The sequence below is a fragment of the Pinus tabuliformis genome, chromosome 1_2 (assembly GCF_031772625.1).
Source record: "Pinus tabuliformis cultivar Carrire ecotype Pingquan chromosome 1_2, CPIR1, whole genome shotgun sequence".
NCBI classification, from domain to species: domain Eukaryota; kingdom Viridiplantae; phylum Streptophyta; class Pinopsida; order Pinales; family Pinaceae; genus Pinus; species Pinus tabuliformis.
The window spans coordinates 1,244,158,538-1,244,182,809 of NC_142298.1; positions in this window are offsets into that span (position 1 = coordinate 1,244,158,538).

Consider the following 24,272-nt stretch of genomic DNA (forward strand, 5'->3'; position numbering starts at 1 on the left):
ATGGGATACATTTGCTATCATTTTTCGTCAATCTGATAGGGACAAAGGAAGTATTATTATTACCCTCAATAATTGGAGAAAAAACTTTTCGAATTATGAATTGCTTAACTCGGCTTGGGCCCTTACACCAAGCTTTATTATTTGGAATATTTGGAAAGAGAGGAACAAGAGGATATTTAAGGAAGAAAAGAAACCCCCTCATCTCCTGTTTGAGATGATTTTGAAACAGCTGAAGGAGACAGTAGGAACCACAGTTCATAATTATCCTAAAAATCCTCCTTCAGAGGCAAATTTGAAAATTCTCAGGCAGTTGGGTATTCAGGGGCTTATTCCCCAAAGCCTGGATAGACAAGAAATCACAATAAATATGGAGAAAGAGTGTTGTCTCCCCCCCAGAAGGGTATCTGAAATACAATATTGACGGGGCTTCCAAAGGCAACCCAGGAACGACTGGTTATGGTGGAGTTTTAAGGGATGAAAGAGGAGGTATTATCTCCATCTTCCATGGCCATTCAGGAAAAGCTACTAATAACATGGCGGAACTAATGGCTATGGAGTAATGCTTAGAGTTTCTGAAGCAGGACAACCACTCGAATTTGAATATAGAAGCGGACTCTGAGTTAATCATTAACGCGGTGAAAAGAATCAGCTGTGGATCAGGGCCGGAGAAAGTTTCAAAACACTGGAGGCTAATCCGGGTTTTCCAGAGAATTCAGGGTCACCTCCAGGGACTTCGTACAATTAGTTTCAACCATGTTCGTAGAAAAGCTAATAAACTGGTGGATCTGCTGGCCAACCAAGGGGTGAACTATTTTGATATCAGGGTAACAATGGAGAGGCAGGAGTGGCCATAGAGCAGAGTAAAAACTTTGTGTCATGAGCAAGCGGAAGAGGACAGAGACTTTGAGGCTAGGTCCTGCTGACTTTGTTTCAATATGGGCAGCTTTTTCTGGAATGGTCAGGTCGGTTATAGGCTGGGGAAAGAATTGGCCCAGAAATCCCAGAGGGAAGCAAATGGGGAGTTTCAGATTTTTAACAAATTGGTTGAAGGGCGGATGCAGTTTTGTTCACAGGTTCAGGCACAGGCGTGGAGGGAAAATGATGAGTGATCGATTACCGGGATCGTCTGTTGGCCGCAATACCGTCAATTTTCCAACGACGATCGTCTTACCACGAAGGAGGCAGTTCTCCGACGATTGCATGTTGCGCAAGCGGGAAGTGGTTTTGAAGATTTTGGAATGATTCCATACGACGGGCAACACGTGGCAATGGGGTCAGTTGGAAATCAGCCCTCATCGCGCATTATTGTCCGGTGAGGTTACCCCGTGCGATATGATCCTCAACCATCGGATCAGGAATGGCGGATCAACAATTAGGATGGACAATGCAAGTTAGTTGGACATTCTGGGTAAAGGTCGGGCTTCTTCGCAGTGCGAAATTCTTCACAACCGTAGGATTGGTCGAGAGGATCTAATGGCCGAGATTTAATTTGCAAGTCGGGTGGTGCACGATTTTAGGTTCTTGACGACTTTTAGGATTGGGAAGTCTTTCCGACCCAAAATCTCAGCTTCAGATGGGCCTCTTCTGCGAGGGAGTCGGCTTTTAGGGGTTGGACCATTTGAAGGCTTTGTGTTCCTTTTTATTGTATAAAAATGTTGTGTGTTAGGGGCGGGGTTTAGGCCTTGAGCATAGTAATTTTAAGTTTTGGTTATTTCACTTAGATCACAGTGCCTTGTGAACTTATGTACATTATGTAATACATTTTATACTTTAATCGAAATAGAAGGTAAGGCTCTTGCTTAAGCAAAAAAGAAAAACACTTATTTACTTGTATGAGTCATTAATTAGTTATAAAAATAAAGTAGGGGGCCTTTTACAGCTTAGCTTCTGATGTACTCGTTTGTCATAGGTAGAGCCACTGCTGCCAGCAAGTGTTCATAGCTTCGACAGGGTTACCTTTTAACCAACAATAATCCAGTATCCCATCCATTTAATAGTGCAATAATTAGAGGTAATTTTATTTTTCTTTTCTTTTCTTTTTGTTTTAACTGATGCTAAAAATCCATTGTCCTAGTTTGGTGGCCAGATAATGACAATGCCATTCACTGGTAATAATCAAACTGAACAAGTTGGCTCGTGATGAGACCCCTTGTCTTATAATTGAAAAATCATAAGCCATTACCCTGATTTGGTGTTCAATATGGTAATGTCAGTTTAATTGGTTCCCTATGATCATGGTAAGTAGGCTCATGATGAGACCTCTTATCTTTTCAGATTTATTATATTTTAAAATTACACTAAAAAATCTCTTTTTAATGGTTTGGGAGAATCATTCTCCTTAAGAGTTTTGGATGACAAATCCGAGTTGAAAGTGCTTAGTTGTACGACAGTGTTTACTTTTTAAGGATAACCTTTTTTACTGAAACTAGAGTAAAGGATATAATTTTTTAGGCTTTTTTAAAGATTACACAACTTAATGGAAAAAAATTAGAGCTATATAATTTTTATCTAGTTTTCAATTTTGGTAACCACTTCTTAAAAAATTCCTACCTTCAAAATGAAAAAATAAAAAATAACTTCAAGAGATGTCTAAAAAATCAATAGAGTACTATTTAACATTTTTATTAACAAAATCTATAAAAGGAAAATAGATTGCAGCAGGATGTACAATGGAAGTGATTTTTTACAGATTTTTTATTATTTTAATATTTTTTATTTTTTTATTAAAATTTTTGAAGAAAGTAATTTCTTTTAGATGAGCCCATCTACAGGAAGAGAATCTCTCTTTCTTGATAAATCTTGTAGTATGAATGTAGATGGGCCTATCTGTTCGACAATCTGGAATGGACCAAGCCACAATTTTTGAAATTTCATATGTTTCCCTTTTTCTTCGTGTGCTTTGTCTCACTTGAGAATTAGGTCTCCAACTTGGAAGGATTTTTGTACAACTGAACTTGCATCGAAAGAAGTTTTCACTATCTATTGATGTTTGGCGTGTGTGAGTTTGTCTTTCTTCCTTTCTTCTTCTAGTTTTAGGATTTGGGAATGTCTTAATTGTAAAGAATACGTAGATGTTTCTTCAATGAATTGAACTAAGGCTAGTGAGGGAAGAGCTAAATGTGATGGAATGATGGCCTTCTTCCCATACACTAGGTTAAATGGAGAAGTACCTATATAGGCCTTCTGAGTTATCCTATCATCCCATAGAGAAAATATTAAATATTTATGCCAATTACGTTGATTTCGGTCAACAGTTCTTTTGATTATTCTTAACAGGTTTTTATTAGTGAATTATGCTAAATCATTTCCCTGGGGATAGTAGTTCGCGGAATATTTTAGTTTAAAACCTCTCTTAAGTGAAAAATCAATCATACTAATACCCGAAAAGTTAGTTGCATGATCAAATATAAGTGTAGAAGGTAAACCAAATCTTGTAATGACAAATTGATCAATAAACTGAGTAACAACGTCAGTATTAGCTACCTTTATTAGAATTTCTTCCACCCACTTAGTGAAATAATCTGTAGCAGTCAAAATATACTTACGTTGTTTAGAAGAGCAAGGAATTATCTCACCTATGATATTCAGTCCCCATTGTTCGAAAGGTTATTCGATGTTGACTGGTTGCAGAGGCAAGACTGGTTTTCGTTGTCTTCCAGATGCAGTTTGGCATGTTTTGTGTTTTCTTACATATGCATGAGTATCTTTGAAGAGAGTGGGCAAAGAGTATCCTGCATGGAGGATTTTACGTGCAGTAGTATCTCCTCCAAAGTTTCCTCTTTCTGGTCCATCGTGAAGTTCCTGCAAAACTTTTTGGCTTCAGATTTTTCAAGACATCTTAACAAAACGGAATCATAGTTTCTTCTGAATAACAAATTATCAACAATCTCATATTGATTTTATTTCAATCCTAAAGATCTTTTTCTTTTATGATTGAGTTTAGGAGGATCATATCCATTTTTTAAATAAAAAATCAAATCAGTGTATTGGGACTCAGTATCAATAAGGCTTACCTCAGATGCATGTCCATTGTTACCTATGTCCTAATCAACTGGTATGTTGGATGCTCATGTAATAAATTTGCAGAAACCTTGTCCTCTGACAATTTTCGTTAGTTTTATTTCAATATCATATTCCTGAAGAGTTGTTACCCAATTTGCTCTCTTTTCTCCTAACTCTTTCTGCATAAGTAATTGTCTCACTGCTGGAAATGGGACTATCACTTTCGTATGTGTTTTTAAGACAAAAGGTCTAAAATTATTTATAGATTTATAAACAACAAATTGTTGTTTCTCTACCTCTGAGTAATCCAGTTCAGAAACCTAAAAATTTGAACTGAAAAAAGAGATGGGTGTTTCAATTTTTTTATCGTTAATTTGTGTTAAGACAACAGCATAAGACGTTGAAGAAGCGAAAGTATACAGGATGAAATGATTAGAGAAATTCAGAGTACTCGGAGATGGAGAATTAATGATTGCTTGTTTTATTGTGTCTAAATCTTGTATTTCATTATGACCCCATTTAAAGGTTGAGTTTTTCTTAATCATTTGTTGTAATGGTAGAACAAATTGTGAAAAATCAGGGACAAATCTTTTGACGAAATTGATCTGTCCAAAAAAAGATTGCATGGATTTTTTATTATGTGGGAGAGGAATTTCTGAAATTTCTTTTATTCTAGCAAGGTCAATAAAAATTCCATCTTTGGATACAATGAATCCTAAAAGTTTTCCTTCACTAAGAGTGAAGAAAGACTTTTTTGGATTTAATGAAATCCCATATTTTCTACAGCGTTCAAAGATTTGTTTTAAGTCATGTAAATGGTTATTTATTTTCTTAGAATAAATAGTAATGTCATCTAAGTAAACAAAAATCGTTTTGTTTAACATACCTTTGAAATCTATATCCATAGCTCTTAGGAAAGTTTCCCCTGCATTTATTAACCCGAATCACATTTTTTGGTAGGCATAAGTTCCCAATTTAGTTCTGAAAGCAGTCTTAATCCTATCATCTGGGTGGACCATGATTTGATTGTATCCTGAAAACCCATCAAGGAAAGACATAAGTTATGAACCTGCAACTGATTGCAAAATTTGTTCCATATTAGGCAATGGGAAATTACCGTTTTAACTGGCCTTATTGAGGTTTCTAAAATCTATGCAAATGTGTATATCACCATTTTTCTTCCTAACAAACACTAAGTTGGAACCCCACTTTGAATTCCTAACGAGAAAAATGATTTTTGCCTTAAGGAGTTTATTTAATTCCATTTTGATTTGACTTTCTAAGTTCGGATGAATTTTCCTTAATTTTTGTTGGACATGTTTATCATTAGATGTCATCGGAATTGTGTGTTGAATGATGGAAGTGTCAAATGTTTTGAGATCTTCGTAACTCCAAGCAAAGATATCCTTATATTTCTTTAACAAATGGATGAAGGATAATCTTTCGTCAGATGAGAGACCAAGTCCTAAGTTAATGTTTTGAGGTTTAAGATCTGTCCCAAGGTTTATTAATTCAAATCTTAAAGTCAAACTTTGAAGTTTTGAATTAGTAACCTTTTTGAATTTGTCTTTTAAATCATAAAGATCCTCAAGTTTAACTACAGATTTTGGTATGGGATTATCGTTGATTTTCTTTTTTAATTGATTTTTGTGTTCATCTTCATCAATTATTTGGTTATCATATGATTTTTCTGAAGTTAAGAAGTTTAAGATGTCTACATCATCATCGAATACCCACCAGTTTGTGATATTATCAGGAATGGATGGGCTATAATATTTTGTTGGAATTAGTTTGATGCAACATTAGCAAGAAGGTTAGCACTAGCATTCTGAATCCTAGGAAGAGAAGAAATGTTAGAAGCTAAAAATTGTGAAGTGAGAGATTTATCTAAAGACTGATAATGCTTCAAGTGTCCAAAAATGCAATGCATAGTGTTTCTTACTTGTTTAATTACAATTTCTAAATCTCGAAAAACTTGAAGGTATTTAATGTTAAGGCTTATTTCTTTGTACATACCTTAAACCAATGCTTCATATTCTGCAATATTGTTTGTGCATTCAAATTCTAACTTGCAAGTTAGCATTGTCTTCTCACCTTTAGGATTAACATATATGCAACCTGCTCCTACACCATCACTTGACTTTGATCCATCGAAATACAATTTCCAAAACAAAGAGTTAACTAATGGTTTTTATAACATATTTACACATCTAGAAGAATCTATTTGTGAAAAAATTTCAATTTGGGAAGTTACTGATATACTTAGAACAGGTGACATTTGTGCATTCAAATTCCCAAAAAATGATTCAGTGGAGTAAACGTTACTTGCACATTTTCACCCTCAAAATCTGTTACCGAATTTTTCATGTGTTTTTCTCGATTGATTTTAATTTGATTTGGCTTACCATTGTAAGGAAGCCACAAGTGAGACCAATCAGTGGGAAAATAATCATGTATTTTTTTTACCAATCCCTACTAAGAATCAAAGCATAGAAATCTGGAATGTCGACAACTAGTATATCAATTATTTGACATACTTTAGGATTTGAAGATAATCGAATGAGGACTGAATTCATTTCTCCTATGACTTCGACTTTTTTCCTATCGAATTACACAATATGAATTACATATTTTTGAGGAGACATGTTCAATTTTAAACAAACTGAATATGGCATAATGTTTGAAGAAGCTCCTGAATCTACCAAGCAGTTATATACATTTTTATTGAATATCTCAAAAGTCAACAAGAAAGGAGGGGTATGTGAATTAGCCCTGTCACCTATCCAAATAGCATCAAAGGAATAAAATAATGAATTGATAGGAGGTTTAACCATTCCATTTGCAGCCTTGGATATTACAGCGGCAGGGAGAGGAGAAGTAGGCACTGCCTTCAATTCTTTGAAGAAAATCTTCTGTTGTTGTTTGAGTTTAATGAGTTCATAGAGGGAAATATTTACTTTTTCTTTTTTCATGTCCTCTATATGTTATACTCAATATTATCCGAAACTACTAAGGTTTTGGGTGGAGATGGAGAATTAGATGAAGATGGAATCTCTTGATTATATGTGGAAGTGGATTTTTTATTAACAAATTTATATTTAGCAAGAGGAGTTGAAGGTTTGTGTTGTTGAATTGGTTGTATAGGATCAGTTGGACCTTTACTTCTTGTGCTAACAGGTAGTGCTTCATGTTCATTTTCACTGTCAGATATAGGAGGAATGAAATCCTACATTCTGTTTAACTCAACAGTTTGTTCATCTTGGAATTCGTCAATAGAAAATGTTGCTTCATCCTCATCCTCATCATCAGTTTCAGCGTTTGATATGTTGTTTGGAGGTTGAGGATTAGTTGGTTGATTTCTTCTAAATGGTCTAAATGGTTTCTTGGAAGAAGATTCAACTACTTGTTTTTTAATCGCTACTATCTCATTAGACATATTTTTTAGGACCTTTTGTAATCCTTCAAGATCAAAGGGATCTTTAGGAGTTTTCTTTTTCAGTTCATCCTTAAATGAAACCTTTTTGGCTTTTCTTTCATCCGATGTAGTTTTCTTTTCTAAAGCAAGTATTCTTTTCTCAACTACTAATGATTCTTTCATGTTTTCAACTAGATTCGTTTTGTTATATGCCTAGGGGGGATAATATGGGGTACCAAGGGAGGTACCCAAGGTAATAATGTAATAATGGGATGGGCCATAGTAATAAATAAGGTGGTTAACCCATATCATGTAAGGGACCACAAGTAGTTAATAATAATGTAATGGGCCCATGGTATTAGTTAATGGTATGAGGGAACCATGGTAATGACCCATGGTATTGTATGTATGAGGCCTATGTAGAGGCTAGAGACTCCACATGGAGATAGTGAAGGAATATTGTATGAACATGCATATCGCTTGTGGAGTGTTCTCCTTCCTTAAGGAGTGAATTAGGGTGTTGTCCTACCTAAAGGGTTGATCAATAAAGAAACATTTCTATCTATTTCTATCTTATTGTTTCTGGGTTTATTTCCATTATCAAATATTTCTGGGTTAGATCTACAACAATTGGTATCAGAGCACTTTCTTGGGCACAAAAGTGGAAATTTTGTTATTTTATTTTTTGCAGGGTTTCGGGGGCGGCGACTTTGCAGGTCAGATCTGTACATTTTGGTGCAAGATCAGTAAAATATAATTATATATCTGGATTCTTTGTGCAAAAATAGTCGAATTCAAAAAAAAAAATCAGTTGAATCGGAGTCCGGATGAAGGAGATATCACTGATCTAAAAATCAGTGGGGTTGCAGATAATTTTCAGGGCAGCGATTTTTCAGCGCATATCTAGACATCCTGGTACAATATCTGCAAAATATAATTGCAGATCTGGATTCTTTGGGAAAAAATACCCAATTTCAAAAAAAAATCAATTGAATCGGAGTCCGAATGAGGGAGATATCGCTGATTTAAAATCAGCGCTTTTTGCATAAATTTTGGTGATGGCGGAAGAGTAGCAGCACAGATCTGAAATTTCAAGTGCCTGGATCAAAATTTCTGCCACATGGGTAGATGCAGAATGATTGTTCCATTTCTAAAAACAGGTTATAATAGAGATTCTGAGCAATATTGACGAAACTGTGACAATTTCAAATTTTCGCCAAGTAAGTGAAATTTTTTCAAACCCTCTTCATGAAATATTTTACTGGAAAAGATGATAGTCCTACTATTGAAGAATTCATAAAAAACCTAAAGAAAATATTGGAGGAGAGATGGAAGTTTATGGTACCACTTGGTTTGAAAGAAGAGGCCACCATATGGTGGAACTCACTGGGCATTATAGGCTTGTCCAAATTCTCGAATGAAGAAATGGAAAAACTCCTTATCGATAAATGGTCTCAGACTAGAAAACAAGATAAGGGGAAACATGTGGGGTTATTTCCTACTGGTATATCTTTATTGCAGGTTCATGGATTGATTCAGAAAGAGAAGATCATTGTTTCTATAAATCCTATTGCAAGCATAATTTCATCCATATTAATTTTGCAAACAAATTGCAAGTTCCTGCCAAAAACATTAAAAACACACAGGTGGAGGATGAGGATGTTCAAGTGTATAAGGATTTGAAGATTTCGATGGATAAGTATGTGTTGCATGGTGATTTTTATACTTCAGAGATGGATAATATGGATGTTGTTTTGGGATATCCTTGGATGGAATCTGTGGGTACTATTAATATTAATGTGCAAAAGAAATTCCTGAAGTTCTGGTATAAAAAGAAGAAAATTACATTACAGGATATTTCCATCAATAAACAGGTAGAGTCCATGGAGGCTGACGCAGAAGATGTTCCAGGGACTGACATATCAGATGATGAGCAGTTGATGGTCGACAATCAAACACAAACAGAGGCTGAAGCCAAAAAGGTAACAGGTGCTGACACATATGATGAGGGTTAAGTGGTTGAAGTAATATTGGAAGATAAGGCACCACATCAGGCACCACAACATGCACCACAACATGCACCAGATAACAGTCAGGCTCCAGTAAGGGGTGAATTAAAGAAAAAGACATCGTGGGTTAAAACTTCAACATATCATCACCCACATCACCCCGCAAGACAACCATCAAGATGGAAACCAAGTAGTCACATGACGGATAGCGAGGAGAGAAGATCCACCCACTACACATCAACACAGAAGAGCTGCCACGGTCAACTTCCATCTCAAGCGAGCGAGGCACCAGCGAGATCGAGGGTTCACCTTTCTCTTGGATGGCTAGATGCACGTGCATGGTATCAGTGGACTACTCTTTTGAGTAGATCTTATTATTTGTGTTCTTCCCATGTTTCGGAGACGAAACATGCTCAGGGGGGTGGAATGTTATATACCTAGGGGGGATAATATGGGGTACCAAGGGAGGTACCCAAGATAATAATGTAATAATGGGATGGGCCATAGTAATAAATAAGGTGGTTAACCCATATCATGTAAGGGACCACAAGTAGTTAATAATAATGTAATGGGCCCATGGTATTAGTTGATGGTATGAGGGAACCATGGTAATGACCCATGGTATTGTATGTATGAGGCCTATATAGAGGCTAGAGACTCCACATGGAGATAGTGAAGTATTATTGTATGAACAGGCATATGGCTTGTGGAGTGTTCTCCTTCCTTAAGGAGTGAATGTATGGTTTTGCCCTACCTTAAGGGTTTGATATCAATAAAGAGAATCATTTCTATCTATTTCTCTCTTATTATTCTTGGGTTTATTTTTGTTATCATATATTTCTGGGTTAGATCTACAACACGTTTTATTAGCCTTATCGACAAAAATTATGATATATGAAGGTAAGGCAGATATATACCACTCATTTTGTACATCAACACCAAGTTTAGATGTATATGGGATTTTATTTAAGAGTTTATTAAATCTAGAATTAAAATCCTTGATTTTTTCACTGGGACTTGCTTTAAGATTGGAGAGATCATTAATCAAAGTGGAAGTAGTGCGATCATCACCAAACTTGGTTAAGAATTGTTCTTCAAATATATCCCAGCTAGTAATGGATCCGACTGGCAATGAAAAGTACCAAGATCCTGCTGATCCTTGAAGAGTGTAGGGAAATAATCTTACTACACAATATTCTTCAGATACTCATGAAGATTGATAGCTAACATCTAATTATGGATATGTTCCTCAGCAGGAAATCCATCATTGGGATTGAATTTTGGTAGCCATCTTTCAGGATGTTTAGGTAGAATATGGAGAGGTGTTGGCATTTTCACAACATCGGGATTAGTCCATGGTCTGGCTAGTTGTTGTCCTGCCATTATTAGAGTTTGAGTGGAAATAGAGGCAGTTTGAGTGCTAGCACCAGTACTTTGAGAAGAATAAGTGGGAACGAATGGAGGGAATGAAGGTGTTTGTGGAGGGGAATTTGACAAAATATCTCTAGTTGATGTCTGTGACTCGTATTTCTTAGTTTTCTTTTGAAAAGTAGGAAGAGGAAATTCAAATGGAGGAACCCCATGCTTTTCACTTTGAGAACAAGTTAAAATCCGAATAGGTTGAAAAGATGAAGATACACTACCTTCATATGTTTCTGATCATTGAGGTTTTTTACCAGAGATAGAAATACTTTCTAATTTTTCAATTAAAGTTTCAACCTCTGATTCCTCATGTGAAGAAGATGAATCAGTCGATGGGGGTAATTTTCTAGGAGATTTTGGGAGTGACTGCTCAACTTTTCATCTACAAGTAGGAGTTTTAGATGAGGATCAAGAAGTTGGAGGTGATCGTAAGGGAGGGGTGACTCTTGGAACGTCTTGTTATTTTAGATTGAGTTCTCTTTGCCAATCATAGTCGTGGCCCTCCTTCTAGCACCAAAATGTTGATGCCTCGAAATTCGTTGCACCAACATGGGGGATAACCACCCAGTCCGGACCTTAAACAACTCCTTTTCTGTTTGGGGAAGTGGCTCCGACTAGATATGATGGGACTAATTTCCCAATGAGAGGTAATAAAATGGATAAGAAATTCTCATAATGGGATGGAAAATATGGATTTGAAATGATTTATGACTAAAATATAAAACATATGAAAATATTCTACTTATTACCCACGTTATTTCTTAACAATTTGATTGTAATCTAGAATAATTTTCCTTGATAGTTGAGTAAGAAATTAATCATTTACTTCAGAATTGAAAAACGATTTAATTAATTCTTTTAATTAAGAAATTAATTAAAAGAGCTATGATAAACTTATATCACAATCAAAATATTTTTAATTGTTTTCAATACATGCCATTAAAATATTGCAGCACTTAAACATATTCAGAAATGAATTTATGCTAATGTTGTTTTATAGAAATGCATATAACACAAAATAGAGAGAAACTGCAAATAATAAAAGAAAACAAAATCGCTTTAAAATACTGATAGAAATACCCGTATCCAAAAACGCTTGCTTTCAAGAAATTAGCAGTCTCAGCCTTTTCTCCTTTGCTCCAATGCTTTAAAGTAATACAGAAATGTAACAATTCTCAATATTTTTGCAAAAATAAAAGAGGCTATGATCCAAAAATTTTATTCAAACAAATATTCAAGAAGAAATACAAAAATGAAAATTCTTCCTTAGGATTTCTCTGTCAAATTCTAGACCCTTAAATCAATCCATCATGTCTGCTTAAATAATAATACAAATTGTTTAAAAACAACAGGTCTGCGCACAACGATGGAAATTTTAAATGAATTTCCTTGAATCATGAAAAATAAAAACAGTTTTCCATTTCTGGATTATTATGCCTGACTTTCGATCTAAATATCCTCGCTTTTTGCATATTCTAAGGAACGAATCTGCCTTTTCCTCTGCGTAGTTATCTCTTCCAGGCCGTTGAACTTTGTGTATACCTGGAAAGATAAGTCATGGATAAGTATATTGTAAATAAAGACTAATACTTCTCTAATAAAATTAAATAAACAAGTGGGTCATTTTTATTAAATCGCAAATTGGTTTTGCAACCGGGAAGTTATAATAAAAAAAATGGGATCACTTTTACCAAAATCCAAATCGCAATCGCTTGAGAATCGTGGGCAGAACCCAGAATAATCGCAATCACTTTGCAACCGGGAGGGGATGAATTATCATCATATTTCGAGCAGAGAGAATCCCTATCAAAATAGACAAAAATCTAAATATATCAATCAAAACCAAATCACAATCGGAATGGACAAAGGAGGAATGGCTTAAGTCCCATAAAAACTTGTGATTGCATGCACGCGGGGAATTTATGGACTAGCATGTATAATCCTATCGGGTATGGCTTATATCGCATATCGCAAGCGGTGGTGCGAGAAAATCATGGATTGCGATATTTTGATTCAATGGATTTAAATCTGTGATTGGGTCTGGTTTAAATATTGCAATCGGAATCGCAAAGAGGCAGAGAGGTGTCGATCTATGGATTTTTTGCGATTGCCAGAGACGGGGAGCTTTATTAAATGGAGTGTATGACTCTGTCGCCTCCGGCCTTATCAATCGCAACCGCATTTTGCTAAAGGCTGCATTTTTTATCACGGTGTGTTGTTTATTATGTGATTTACGATGCAGGGGTATGGCGGAATTATAAAGAATTTAGCCTCAGATTATTATTTTTTTTAAAATAACCCATATTGTTTAATACTTTAAGGTTTTTAAAGCCTTAGTATAGTCTTGGTCTCGGGGGCTATTTTAAAATTTGGTTTTTTGATAACCAAGGTTTAATAATTGAGTTTTAATTAAAAAGACTAAGTATTAAACTTTGGTTATGGGATTTTATTAACCTTTTTTATGTTGATTTTCTATTTTTTTAATTTTTTGTTTTTAAAGAAATAAAATCAAAAGGTTTTTTAAAACTAAAGGGTCCCTTTTTTAATATAATAAATTTCATAGGAAATTTATAATATATTAAAATGGGGATTGTTGAACATTACAACAGGATGATAGTGGGGAAAAGAGAACTTTGCAGGGGAAGAAGAAGCCTACATCAGTGAGGATAGTTACTGTTATGCAGGCTAAGCGTAGTTGCATAAAAGGTTGTGTGATTTTTGCAGTTCACATTTATAGTGACAAAGGTAAGGAAGTTGGGGATGCAGATGTGTTGAGAAGATACTCAGTTGTACAACAGTTTTAGGATGTATTTCCTGAGGATATTATAGAGTTTCCACCTCATAGGGATGTAGAATTTTCTATTGAGTTGGTGCCATGGGTAGCTTCGGCATCAAAGTCACCTTACCGGATGAGAACACATGAGTTGGTAGAGTTGAAGTTGCAGTTAATGGAAATTCTTGAAAAGGAATACATTAGGCCAAGTGTATCGCCTTGTGGTGCACCAGTGTTGTTCGTAAAGAAGAAAGATGGTAGTCTCAGATTGTGCATTGACTACAGGAAGCTAAACAAGGTAACGATCAAGAACAGGTACTCACTGTCGAGGATTGATTATTTTTTTTATCAATTGAAGGGAGCAACAGTGTTCTCTAAGATTGACTTGAGATCAGGATACCATGAAGCACGCATCAAGGAAGAGGATATCTTCAAGACTACGTTCAGGACCAAGTATGGGCATTACGATGTTGTTGTAGTTCCATTCATTTTTACTAATGCTCCAGCTACATTTATATGTTTGATGAATAGTGTGTTGCACCCTTATGTGGACATACTGGTATATACTAAAAATGAGGAAGAACATGTCGAGCATTTAGCAGCAGTGTTGAGATTGCTAAGAGAGCATCAGTTGTATGCTAAATTTAGCAAGTGCAGCTTCTTTCAGACTGAGGTACATTACTTGGGGCATGTTGTCTCCAAGGAAGGAATTGCAGTAGATCCAAAATTGATAAGGGTCATCATGGAGTGGGAAACTCTTAAGAATGTGGATGAGGTGAGGTCATTTATGGGATTGGCAGGTTACTACAGGAGGTTTATTAGGAACTTCTCACGCATTTCATATCCTATCACATCATTCCATAGGAAAGGTAAGAAGTTTGAATGGGAAAAAGAATGTGAGGCTAGTTTTGAACATCTTAAGCAGTGGTTGACACATGCACTAGTACTAAATGTTGTAGATTGGGACAAGGAGTTTGTAGTGTGTACATATGCTTGAAGAGAGGACTTGGTGGATTTCTCATGCAAGAAGGATAGGTAGTGTTCTATGAGTCACAGAAACTAAATGAACATAACAAAAACTATATGAAGCAAGATCTTGAGCTAGAATTGATCATACATGCATTGAAGATGTGGAGGCATTATCTTCTTGGAAGAAGGTTTGTACTGATGAGCGACCATAGTTTCTTGAGGCATTTGTTTGACCACTGAATCTGAATGCAAGGCAAGATAAATGGTTGGCCACCCTCAGTGAGTTTGACTTCAAGATCAAATACATCAAAGGGACGAAGAACCAGGTTGCAGATGCTCTTAGCAGGAAGGTACAGCTAAATCATATAGAAGTTATGAGCTCTTATGAGACAAAGCTATAGGATAGTATCTTGCAGGCAGGACAACAAGATGACAAGTACGTGGAGATCATGCATAGGTTAAAGCAAAGTACAGGTACAGGTGTAGGTATAGGTACAACCACAGGTGTGGGTGTAGATACAGGTACAGGGACAGGGATAGGTACAGGTGATCAAGATGTAGATTATCGTCTCATAGTAGATGGTTTGGTGAGATTTAGGGACAAGATCTATGTGTCAAATTGCATTGAGCTCAAGAATATTATCTTGAGGGGGTTTCACACCAAGACATACTCAGGTCATCCAGGATATCAGAAGACATTGATGGTGGTGAAGTTCTACTAAGAAGGTCACCCAAAATATCAGATGTGGGCCCTGTATCCTTTACTGTTTTCCAGTTGAGGCAAAGCAGTTTTGGTTTGATGTTGGTATATGTTTGGCATATGTTTTGTTGATGTTTTGGTATATGTATATATATTGTTAAGTGACACTTATTCCAAGTTTAATGTTGGGCAAAGATATCCTAGTGGACATCACTAGATGTGTTTTTGGCTAAGGAAATTGGTAAACGCTAATGCAAAGGAATTAAAAGGAAAAAATGCATTTTTGGCACATTTATTTATGAAAATAATGGAAATTGGGAGAAAAGTAAGGTGAAAGGTCGCAGGTTGGATGCGAGGAGGAAAAATGAAGGAAAATAATGGAAAATGAATAAAATAGAGACCTCATTAATAAAAAGGCTTATGAGGGTCATTTGGTAACCTTTTGTGAGTTCATGTTTTGGCAATCTCTCATTATTCTCTCTCTCTCTCACTCTTGGTCACTTAGATTTTTCTTGGAGCACTCTAGATTTGGATCGAGGAAGGAAAGGAAAGAAAAGGGAAAGGAATGAAAGCAAGGATCAAGGAAGGAAAATGATGCAGATCTTGGGGGCTAAGATCCGGAACCAAGAAGAAGAAGTAGAGGACCCTGCGTGATAACATCTCTAAATAAAACATAAACTGAATACATCCCATAAAATGAAAAGAGAGAACAAAATGCACCATAAAACCCTAGTAGTTTATTAAGAGAGAAATGTTGTTACAACTAAATTGTGCAGACCCATCTGTCCTCTTACAAAAAGAGGATCGATATTTATAACATTTTTTAGTTATATTACCATGGGTAAACACCATGGGAGGATTTCCATTCAGATCATTACCATGGGTAAATACCATGGGTGGGAAAGTACCATGGGTAGATTTCCATTCAGATCATTCCTCCCTCCTTAGGAAGAAATGGTCCCCATTATGTGAAGTTCCCTCTGGAGAAGTTTTTGTCGAGGATGAGTTGTGGATGACCAAGTGCTATCAAGGACAAGGGTTTTGTGTGGTTGACCCATAACCAAGGGTTTGTGGATGACCTGTAGCCCAGTTACATGAAGATCCAAGGATAGAGATACCCTGTAATGCTTGTGAGATAACAGTGATATTGACAGTGTGTGGCCAAGAAAATGGATTTTGTTGGCAAGGGTTTTTCATGGTTGGCCCATAACCATGATGCACGAAGATCTGAGGATAGAGATACCTTCAAATTCTAATGGGCCAACTGTGTGGTAGACAATGTGTGGCCGAGCATATGGACTTCTTTGGAAAATGGTTTTGTGTGATTGACCCATAACCATGATGAATGAAGAGTTGAGGAAAGAGATTCCCTATAATGTTGGTGGGATAACTGTGAGGTGGACAGTGCGTGGCTGAGAAAATGGACTTCGTTGGCAAAGGGTTTTGTGTGGTTAACCCATAACCATAATGAACGAAGGTTCAAGGGTAGAGATACTATGTAATGAACCTCATGATCACTTTTCGATCTATCCAGTACAGATCTAGTGGTTTATCTTTGTAAATTCTCACCATCCAATGAGATGTTGTAAAAGTTTCCTCCAAGTAATCAAATTTTACATTTTTTATTCCTGCTATTGTGACTTGATATTCCCACCAAAACGAACATCAGGAGAGGTAATTTTTTGTATCCAGAATCATGCTTCAAAATACTTAGTAAAGATATCCCTAAGGACCCAATCAAAATTTTCCTTTACAATAAAGGCAAGGGAATTATTAATACATGTGTTATCATTTCCCTTCTTGGATCCATTCTCATGGATGATGAGAGACTTGACCTGAGACGGTCGTATAATATGCTCACTTTGTTTTGATTGATAATAACAATACCAGCCCATGCCAACTACAAGAATATTTTTCCATCTAATGGGATCATGAAGTAAAATGTATCCAAATTCTAGAACCAAGTCACTCTTCAATTGTTCTAGATCTTGATATGCAACTCAAGATGTCTGGCCAGCCATAAGGAATGTACTAAAGTGGACCATCGTCGTCATCGCCGAGATCAAGCAGGATAAAATAATGAATATTATAACATGAGGGATATATTTAATTGCAAACACATTTTCATTTGTCAAAAAACCATCAACAAACAGGCCAGTAATGAAAAAATGCATTACTTGATACAGGCATGATTTGTACAAAAGTTGTGTTGAAGAAACTTTGAATCTTTTAGCTTATAAAAATGAGGAATTTCTTTTCTTTAATTCAATAGCTTTCACGTCTGAGAGCTTCAAAGGATAGGAGATGAATAAGCTTAGCTATGACACAGATAATCTACGATGTGAAATCTTCTCAAAGCTAGAAAAAAATTGGCTCTTCGGCTATGGTGACCACAAGATCTAGATTTTGCAGCTATTATAGGAGATTTTCAAAAGTTTGATCCAGACAATGACATCAGGAAACAAGAAGGCCATTAAATAAGGCTCTCTAAGAGGCAAAGTGTGCATTCTGAGCATCGACGGTGGTGGTATGAGAGGAATAAGAGCTGATAGGGCTCTGGCCTACTTGGAAGACGCTCTCAGGTGAAAGTCTGAGAACCCCGAGGTTGGGCATTGATGTCAAAAGGAGGAGAGGTAGTGGTAGCCACCACCAACATAAGAAATCACAAGTGAAAGGTGAGTACTCCCCAACATAATTCAATGGCATGAAGCCTCCTCTTCCCCCTGTTGATTCTGCTAAGTTTGGCAGTAATAATTCTGCCAGAATACACAACGAAACCACTTCACATTTTGCCTTTGACGAGGCTAAAGCAGAATCCAATTCGAGCCAAGCTAGAACAACTGTCAAAAAGCATTCCCAATAAGTACAATCAGCAGATGCTTCTATTGATGCTGGACCAACACTATATCAAGAGAAACAAGCACATCACGGACCTAAGCGAGCCATTTTCGGCTTACGATTTTGTGTATTTGCCAATTGATTTCAAAACAAATGCAATTTGGGTTATGCATTTGTCAATATGACCACGTCTAAGGCCATCTAGAAACTATATAAGGCCTTCCACAAACAACCATGGGAATCATTCAATTTGAAAGATCTGCGAAGTAACTTATCCCAGAGTTCAGGGTCAAGTCACGCTAGAAGATCCTTTTCGGAACTCCAGGTTTGCTTGTGATACAGATGAGTATTTTCCTTTAGTATTCTCTCCTCCTTGTAATGGGGAGAAACTCTCAACTCCTGTGGTCATGGGTGGTCACATTACTTCTCACACAACCAGTAACAATAATACCAGCAATCCTAAAGAAGGAAGAGATTCAAAGGTTGTCATTGTTACCTCTGCCGAGGTTGCTTCCAACAACAAGTCTTACGTACCAAAAACACAAAATTTTTATCGTAATAGTTCAAATTTTCTTGCCTCCATTAATAGTAGAAACATCATTGGCAGTAGCTCGTCCCTTGGTCTCATAATGTAGAAAGTGAAGTCATTGAAGGGAGCAATGACGCCATGCCCATAACGTATTGAAGGCTTGTAACAGGGCTGCTATGGAAAAATTTGTTCACACAGGTGGCCATTTTCTAGAATCCCCGCAATGCGAGAGGGGAATCACAGAGCTGATTAGGGGACCTTTGGCTGAATGTTTTCCCCCATGAAAAACTAGCTCTGATACCACTAATCCATATCTTAGGGGCTAAGATATGGAACCAAGAAGAAGAAGCAGAGGACCCTGCGTGAGAACATCACTAAATAAAACATGAACTAAATACACACCATAAAATGAAAAGAGATAACAAAATGCACCATAAAACCCCAATTCTTTATTAAGAGAGAAATTTTGTTACAACTACATTGTGCGGACCCATCTGTCCTCTTACAAAAAGAGGCTCATTATTTATAACATTTTTTAGTTACATTACCATGGGTAAATACCATGGGCGGATTTTCATTCAGATCATTACCATCGGTAAATACCATGGGTGGGAAAGTACCATGGGTCGATTTCCATTTGAATCAGAAGAGCAGGATCACTTAGCTTCAGCAGGAATACTTGCAAGTAACACATTGCATGTGTGCTTTCCTCACTAGTTTTGACATGCATGGATTTTCATGTTGGTGTATGGCTCTCTTGTTATCAATTTCATGGTTTTGTCGAGTTATGATAGTGGTTTTTAGCCTAGCCTTTCCTTTTTCTAGATGTCATGGTATGTTGGGATGTTTATCTTGGTTTTGAGCTTTGGTTTGCTAAATGCATTTCAAATTTTGGGGCGGAGGTGGTCTCAAGGTTCATTCCCAAAGGCCTAGGAATCCCTTGACTAGTTTTGGTGGGATACATAGGCAATCCTGAGGGGGAACTCTCGGTTTAGGGCCTATTGATCCAGGTTTGGATTTGTAACAGCCCTGGTGAAAATTCCATGTAATAAAAGTTAAAAACAATAACCATGGTCGATGGGACACTTATTCCAAGTTGAATCTTGGGAAATACATCCTAGGGGGGGTGTTCATTTGGTTGTTTATGGCTAAGGAAGTTGGCAAAGGAAATGACTAAGGTATTAAAAAGGAAAAAAGGAATTTTTGGCACATTTATTTATCAAAATAATGGAAATTAGGAGAAAAAGGAGGTGAAAGGTCACAGGTTGCATGTGAGGAGGAAATTGAAGGAAAAAAAAGGAAAATGGAGAAAATAGAGGCCTCATCCATAAAAAGGCTTATGAGGATCAGTTGGTAACCTTTCTTCAGTTCAATGTTGGAGCTCACTCTCATTATTCTCTCTCTCTCTCTCTCTCTCTCTCATACTCTTGGATACTTATGAGTTTTCTTGGAGCACTCTTGGAGGGTGTGGCATACTTGGATTCTTGGAGCAAGAAGGCAAGCGAAGAGAAGGAAACCATAAGAAAGCATCAGCATCAGTAGCTACATCAGATTTTCTTACAGGTACCGAATTTCGTGTATGCTTTCTTCATTAGTTTTGGCATGCATGGCACATGCATGTGGTTTCTTGGTTTTGATTTGTCATTGGCATGGAGGATTGTCTGGATCAATAGTGGATTGCCTAGCCTTGTCATTTCCTAGTTAGCCATGGTGATTGTGGGTTTACTTTCATGGTTTGTTTTTGGTTGGTTCTCATGTTTCCTTAGCTTGGGTTGATTTATTAGTCCTGGAAGCCCTGGTTGAACAAACGCTCTAGAAGCCCTGTACCAGCTTGGGTTATGTTACTATTCCTGGAAGCCTTGGTTGGACAAACACTTTGGAAGCCCCTGGTGGGTTGATTTACTAGTCCTCGAAGCCTTGGTTGGAAAAAAAACTCTGGAAGCCCTATGTAAGTTGTGGGTTGAGTTACTAGTTCTAGAAGCCTTGGTTGGAAAAATGCTCTGGAATCCCTGGAAGGCTTGGATGGAGACCAATTTGATGATGGTTTTGTGATGTCAGACCGTGAGGTGGAATCACTATTTGATGGGTTGAGGAGGATGGTCTATGGAAGCCCTGGATGAGTTTTGATTGATGTGTTCTATGAGATCCCACATTCATGCTTGGAATATGGAACAGGGGTGAATGGATGAAGAGAGATTTGGCTCAACCACTCTATGGTCATGTGGAACATGGTAGTCCCATCTTCAGTTGGTTTATTGCATTCATTAATGAGAAATTCATTCCCTTGATTTTCACGTGTAAAGGTACTGATGTATATATGGATTTTGATGGCTGATATGTTTAATGTATTTTTGTTCCTAGTATGTTGGTGATATGTACAATTTATGACAGTGACTATGTATGGCTCTCAACATGCTTTTACTTATATATGAATGGATAATGTGTTTATGACCTAATATACGAATATGTAGCAAATGGTATGAACGAACAATGGTTCATAGCAATTCTTAGATAAGTATGAGATCCCTACACTTAATTATGTTGTTTACACTTGTAGGTTACATGTCGATGATATGTTTGATGAAATACCTATCATGGCTAGTAGGGGTCTAGTTAAGGTCTTCATCAACTATTTACTTTTGCATCATTGTTTCCCTATACTTTACTTGATTTTGAGCTTTCAATCCGTTCTGGGCAGTGGCCTGGGCTTTGGGCCTAAAAAGTGGCTTAATTCCTGGGGTTCCTAGCATAGAACTGGAATTTTTTGTCCACAGTCGCTGGTAGGCAGGCCTATGAGAGAAACTTTGGGTTTCTGGTCGCTCCCTTGCCCATAGCATGAGAGCAACTTTGTTAGGCCCCTATACTACTAGTGTAACCCCTTATTGTTATTAGTACAAACCAATTATTATATTGATGTGCCCATGTAGTTCCCATATCGTTACTATTGTGCCACATAGATGCCCACTATTGTTATTATTATGCCCTTACATTATTATTGTTATGTCGGTTTTGATTATGTTATGACCCCTTAGACTCCTATATATAGAAAGGAGGTATTTTCATTTGTATCATCCAAGAATTGTTCATTTATGTAATGTAAAGGAGGTTGCCCCCTCGAAGAGGCTGAATTCTAAGGCGTTGATCTATCTTTTCTGTCTTTTCTTGAGCTGGTTTCATAACATTTGGTATCAGAGCTTTGGATTCTAGGGTTTCGCTGCTCCAAACAGGTTATCGTGGCATTTTCACTATAACTTTTTTTCTGTGTCGTTTCAGAAGCTAAAAAAAACCCATTTGAGAAGACGTCATGCTGAGTCCCGGGTCTGAATTTCAGAGCTTTTCGCGCTATATTTGCGGAGATATGAACTGAGGAAGTTGGTCTTTTTGCAGACTTCTGAATTACATTCCAAACAGGTGACCTGGGGAAAATCGTCATAACCTTCTCTCTGAGCATCGGAGTGAAATTTCGTAAGAAGGTACAAAAAGAGGACAGACTATAGTTTCTTGTATATATTTTTCATAGCCAAAGATTGAAACAAGGACACGTGGCATGTCATACAAGTTCGCTCTACTGAAGTAGTCTATAATCAGGTCACTATGGGAGATTTGGCATAACGTGTCCTTGGAGAATCCAATTTGGATCAGACTAGTGGAATTGGAAAGAGGACGTAGAGGGATACTACTGGTCACAATTTTAGAACTTAAAGATCCGAAAGTACAGAGTAACAGTCATTTCAAGTTCGAGCTCCTAAAATCAAGAAAAAGCAAGATGTGGAAGTTTGATGGCAAGGATCCGGTAAATTGGATACTTCAGATGGAGCAATATTTTGATCTACATTGTGTACCACTGTTACAAAAGGTATGTATTGCATCTTCATATTTAGAACCGGATCAATTTTTATGGTATGAAGGGCTTTGTTCTCGTAAACAACTTGTTACGTGTTCAATTTTCACGGAGAAAATGATAGCACATTATGAGGATACAAAGAGCAACACCTTCTTTAGAGCAACACCACAACAATTGGAAAGAGTAAAAGGGATTTGTGACATAGTGGAAAGAAAAATTATGGAAACCAGGAAGCATACCCCTCACAACTATAAAGATGGAATTGTTGTTTATCCCAGCCTTCCACAACCTACAAGGGTTACACCACAACAATTGGAAGAAAAAAGGGAAAAAGGGCTCTGTTACAATTGTGATAACAAATGCACTAAAGGTCATAAGTGTGCTGAGAAGAAATTATTTTACATAGAATATTAAGAGGAGGAAGAAAAGGATCAAGAAACATCAAAATAAGAGGATATACGCCAGGACCCCACCCCAAAGAAAGAAGAAATGAATCAGACCATATCTTGTAAAGCATTGGCAACAATTACCACTCCTCAAACTCTCAAGATAGAAGGACATATCAAGAAGAAAAAGGTGCAAGAAGTGAAAGATCATGTTGAGAAAGAAGAAATGAATCCAACCATATCTTGTAATTCATTGGTCAAAATTACCACTCCTCAAACTATCAAGATAGAAGGACATATCAAGAAGAAAAATGTTCAAGAAGTGAAAGATCACATCGAGCATCAACAACAAGTTCTCCAACTTTTAAATGATAATGCCACTTCGGCACAAAATCAAACGAAACAATAGGTAGATCAACATCGTAGTGAAAAATGTTTTGATGTGGGTGGTTGGGTATTTTTACTGCTACATCTCAAGCAAGCTATTTATGAGAAGGAAATGTTGGCAATACTACATGCACTTAAAAAATGGCGACCTTACCGAATGGGAAGACTCTTCAAGGATGAGGATGTGGAAGCATTGCTCTGTGCTATTTCTATTATCCAACCAGATTGGATAAATGAAGCAAGGGATGAATGGAAGAAGGATGAAGAAGTATGGCCACTTATTCAAAAGTTGCAAAAGATTCCAATTCAAACAATATTGCTAGAAATTGAAGAGGAAGGAAAAATAATATTGGAACCTGGAGCAATCACAGAAACAAGAACTCGACAGCTACAAAATCGATCAATTTCAGAGTATCTCATCAAGTGGAAGAACTTACTTGCTGAATATTCCACATGGGAGGACAAGAATTTTATACAGAAGCATCAAGAACTACTCAAGCGTTGAGGACAACACTTTTTGAAGGAGAGGGGCATGTTAGGCCCCTATACTACTAGTGTAACCCCTTATTGTTATTAGTACAACCCACTTATTATATTGATGTGCCCATGTAGTGCCCATATTGTTACTATTGTGCCACATAGAAGCCCACTATTGTTATTATTGTGCCCTTACATTATTATTGTTATGTCGGTTTTGATTATGTTATGACCCCTTAGACTCCTATATATAGAAAGGAGGTATTTTCATTTGTATCATCCAAGAATTGTTCATTTATGTAATGTAAAGGAGGCTGCCCCCTCGAAGAGGCTGAATTCTAAGGCGTTGATCTATCTTTTCTATCTTTTCTTGAGCTGGTTTCATAACAAACTTGGCCTAAGAGATCTAAAACAACCGTGGGACGCAGGGACACGCTGTCTAAGTGGTTGAATTGTCTCTTGAGGGTTCTTTTGATGATGTTGGATGATTGTATATGTTGTTCTATCGATTCCACTTCCTT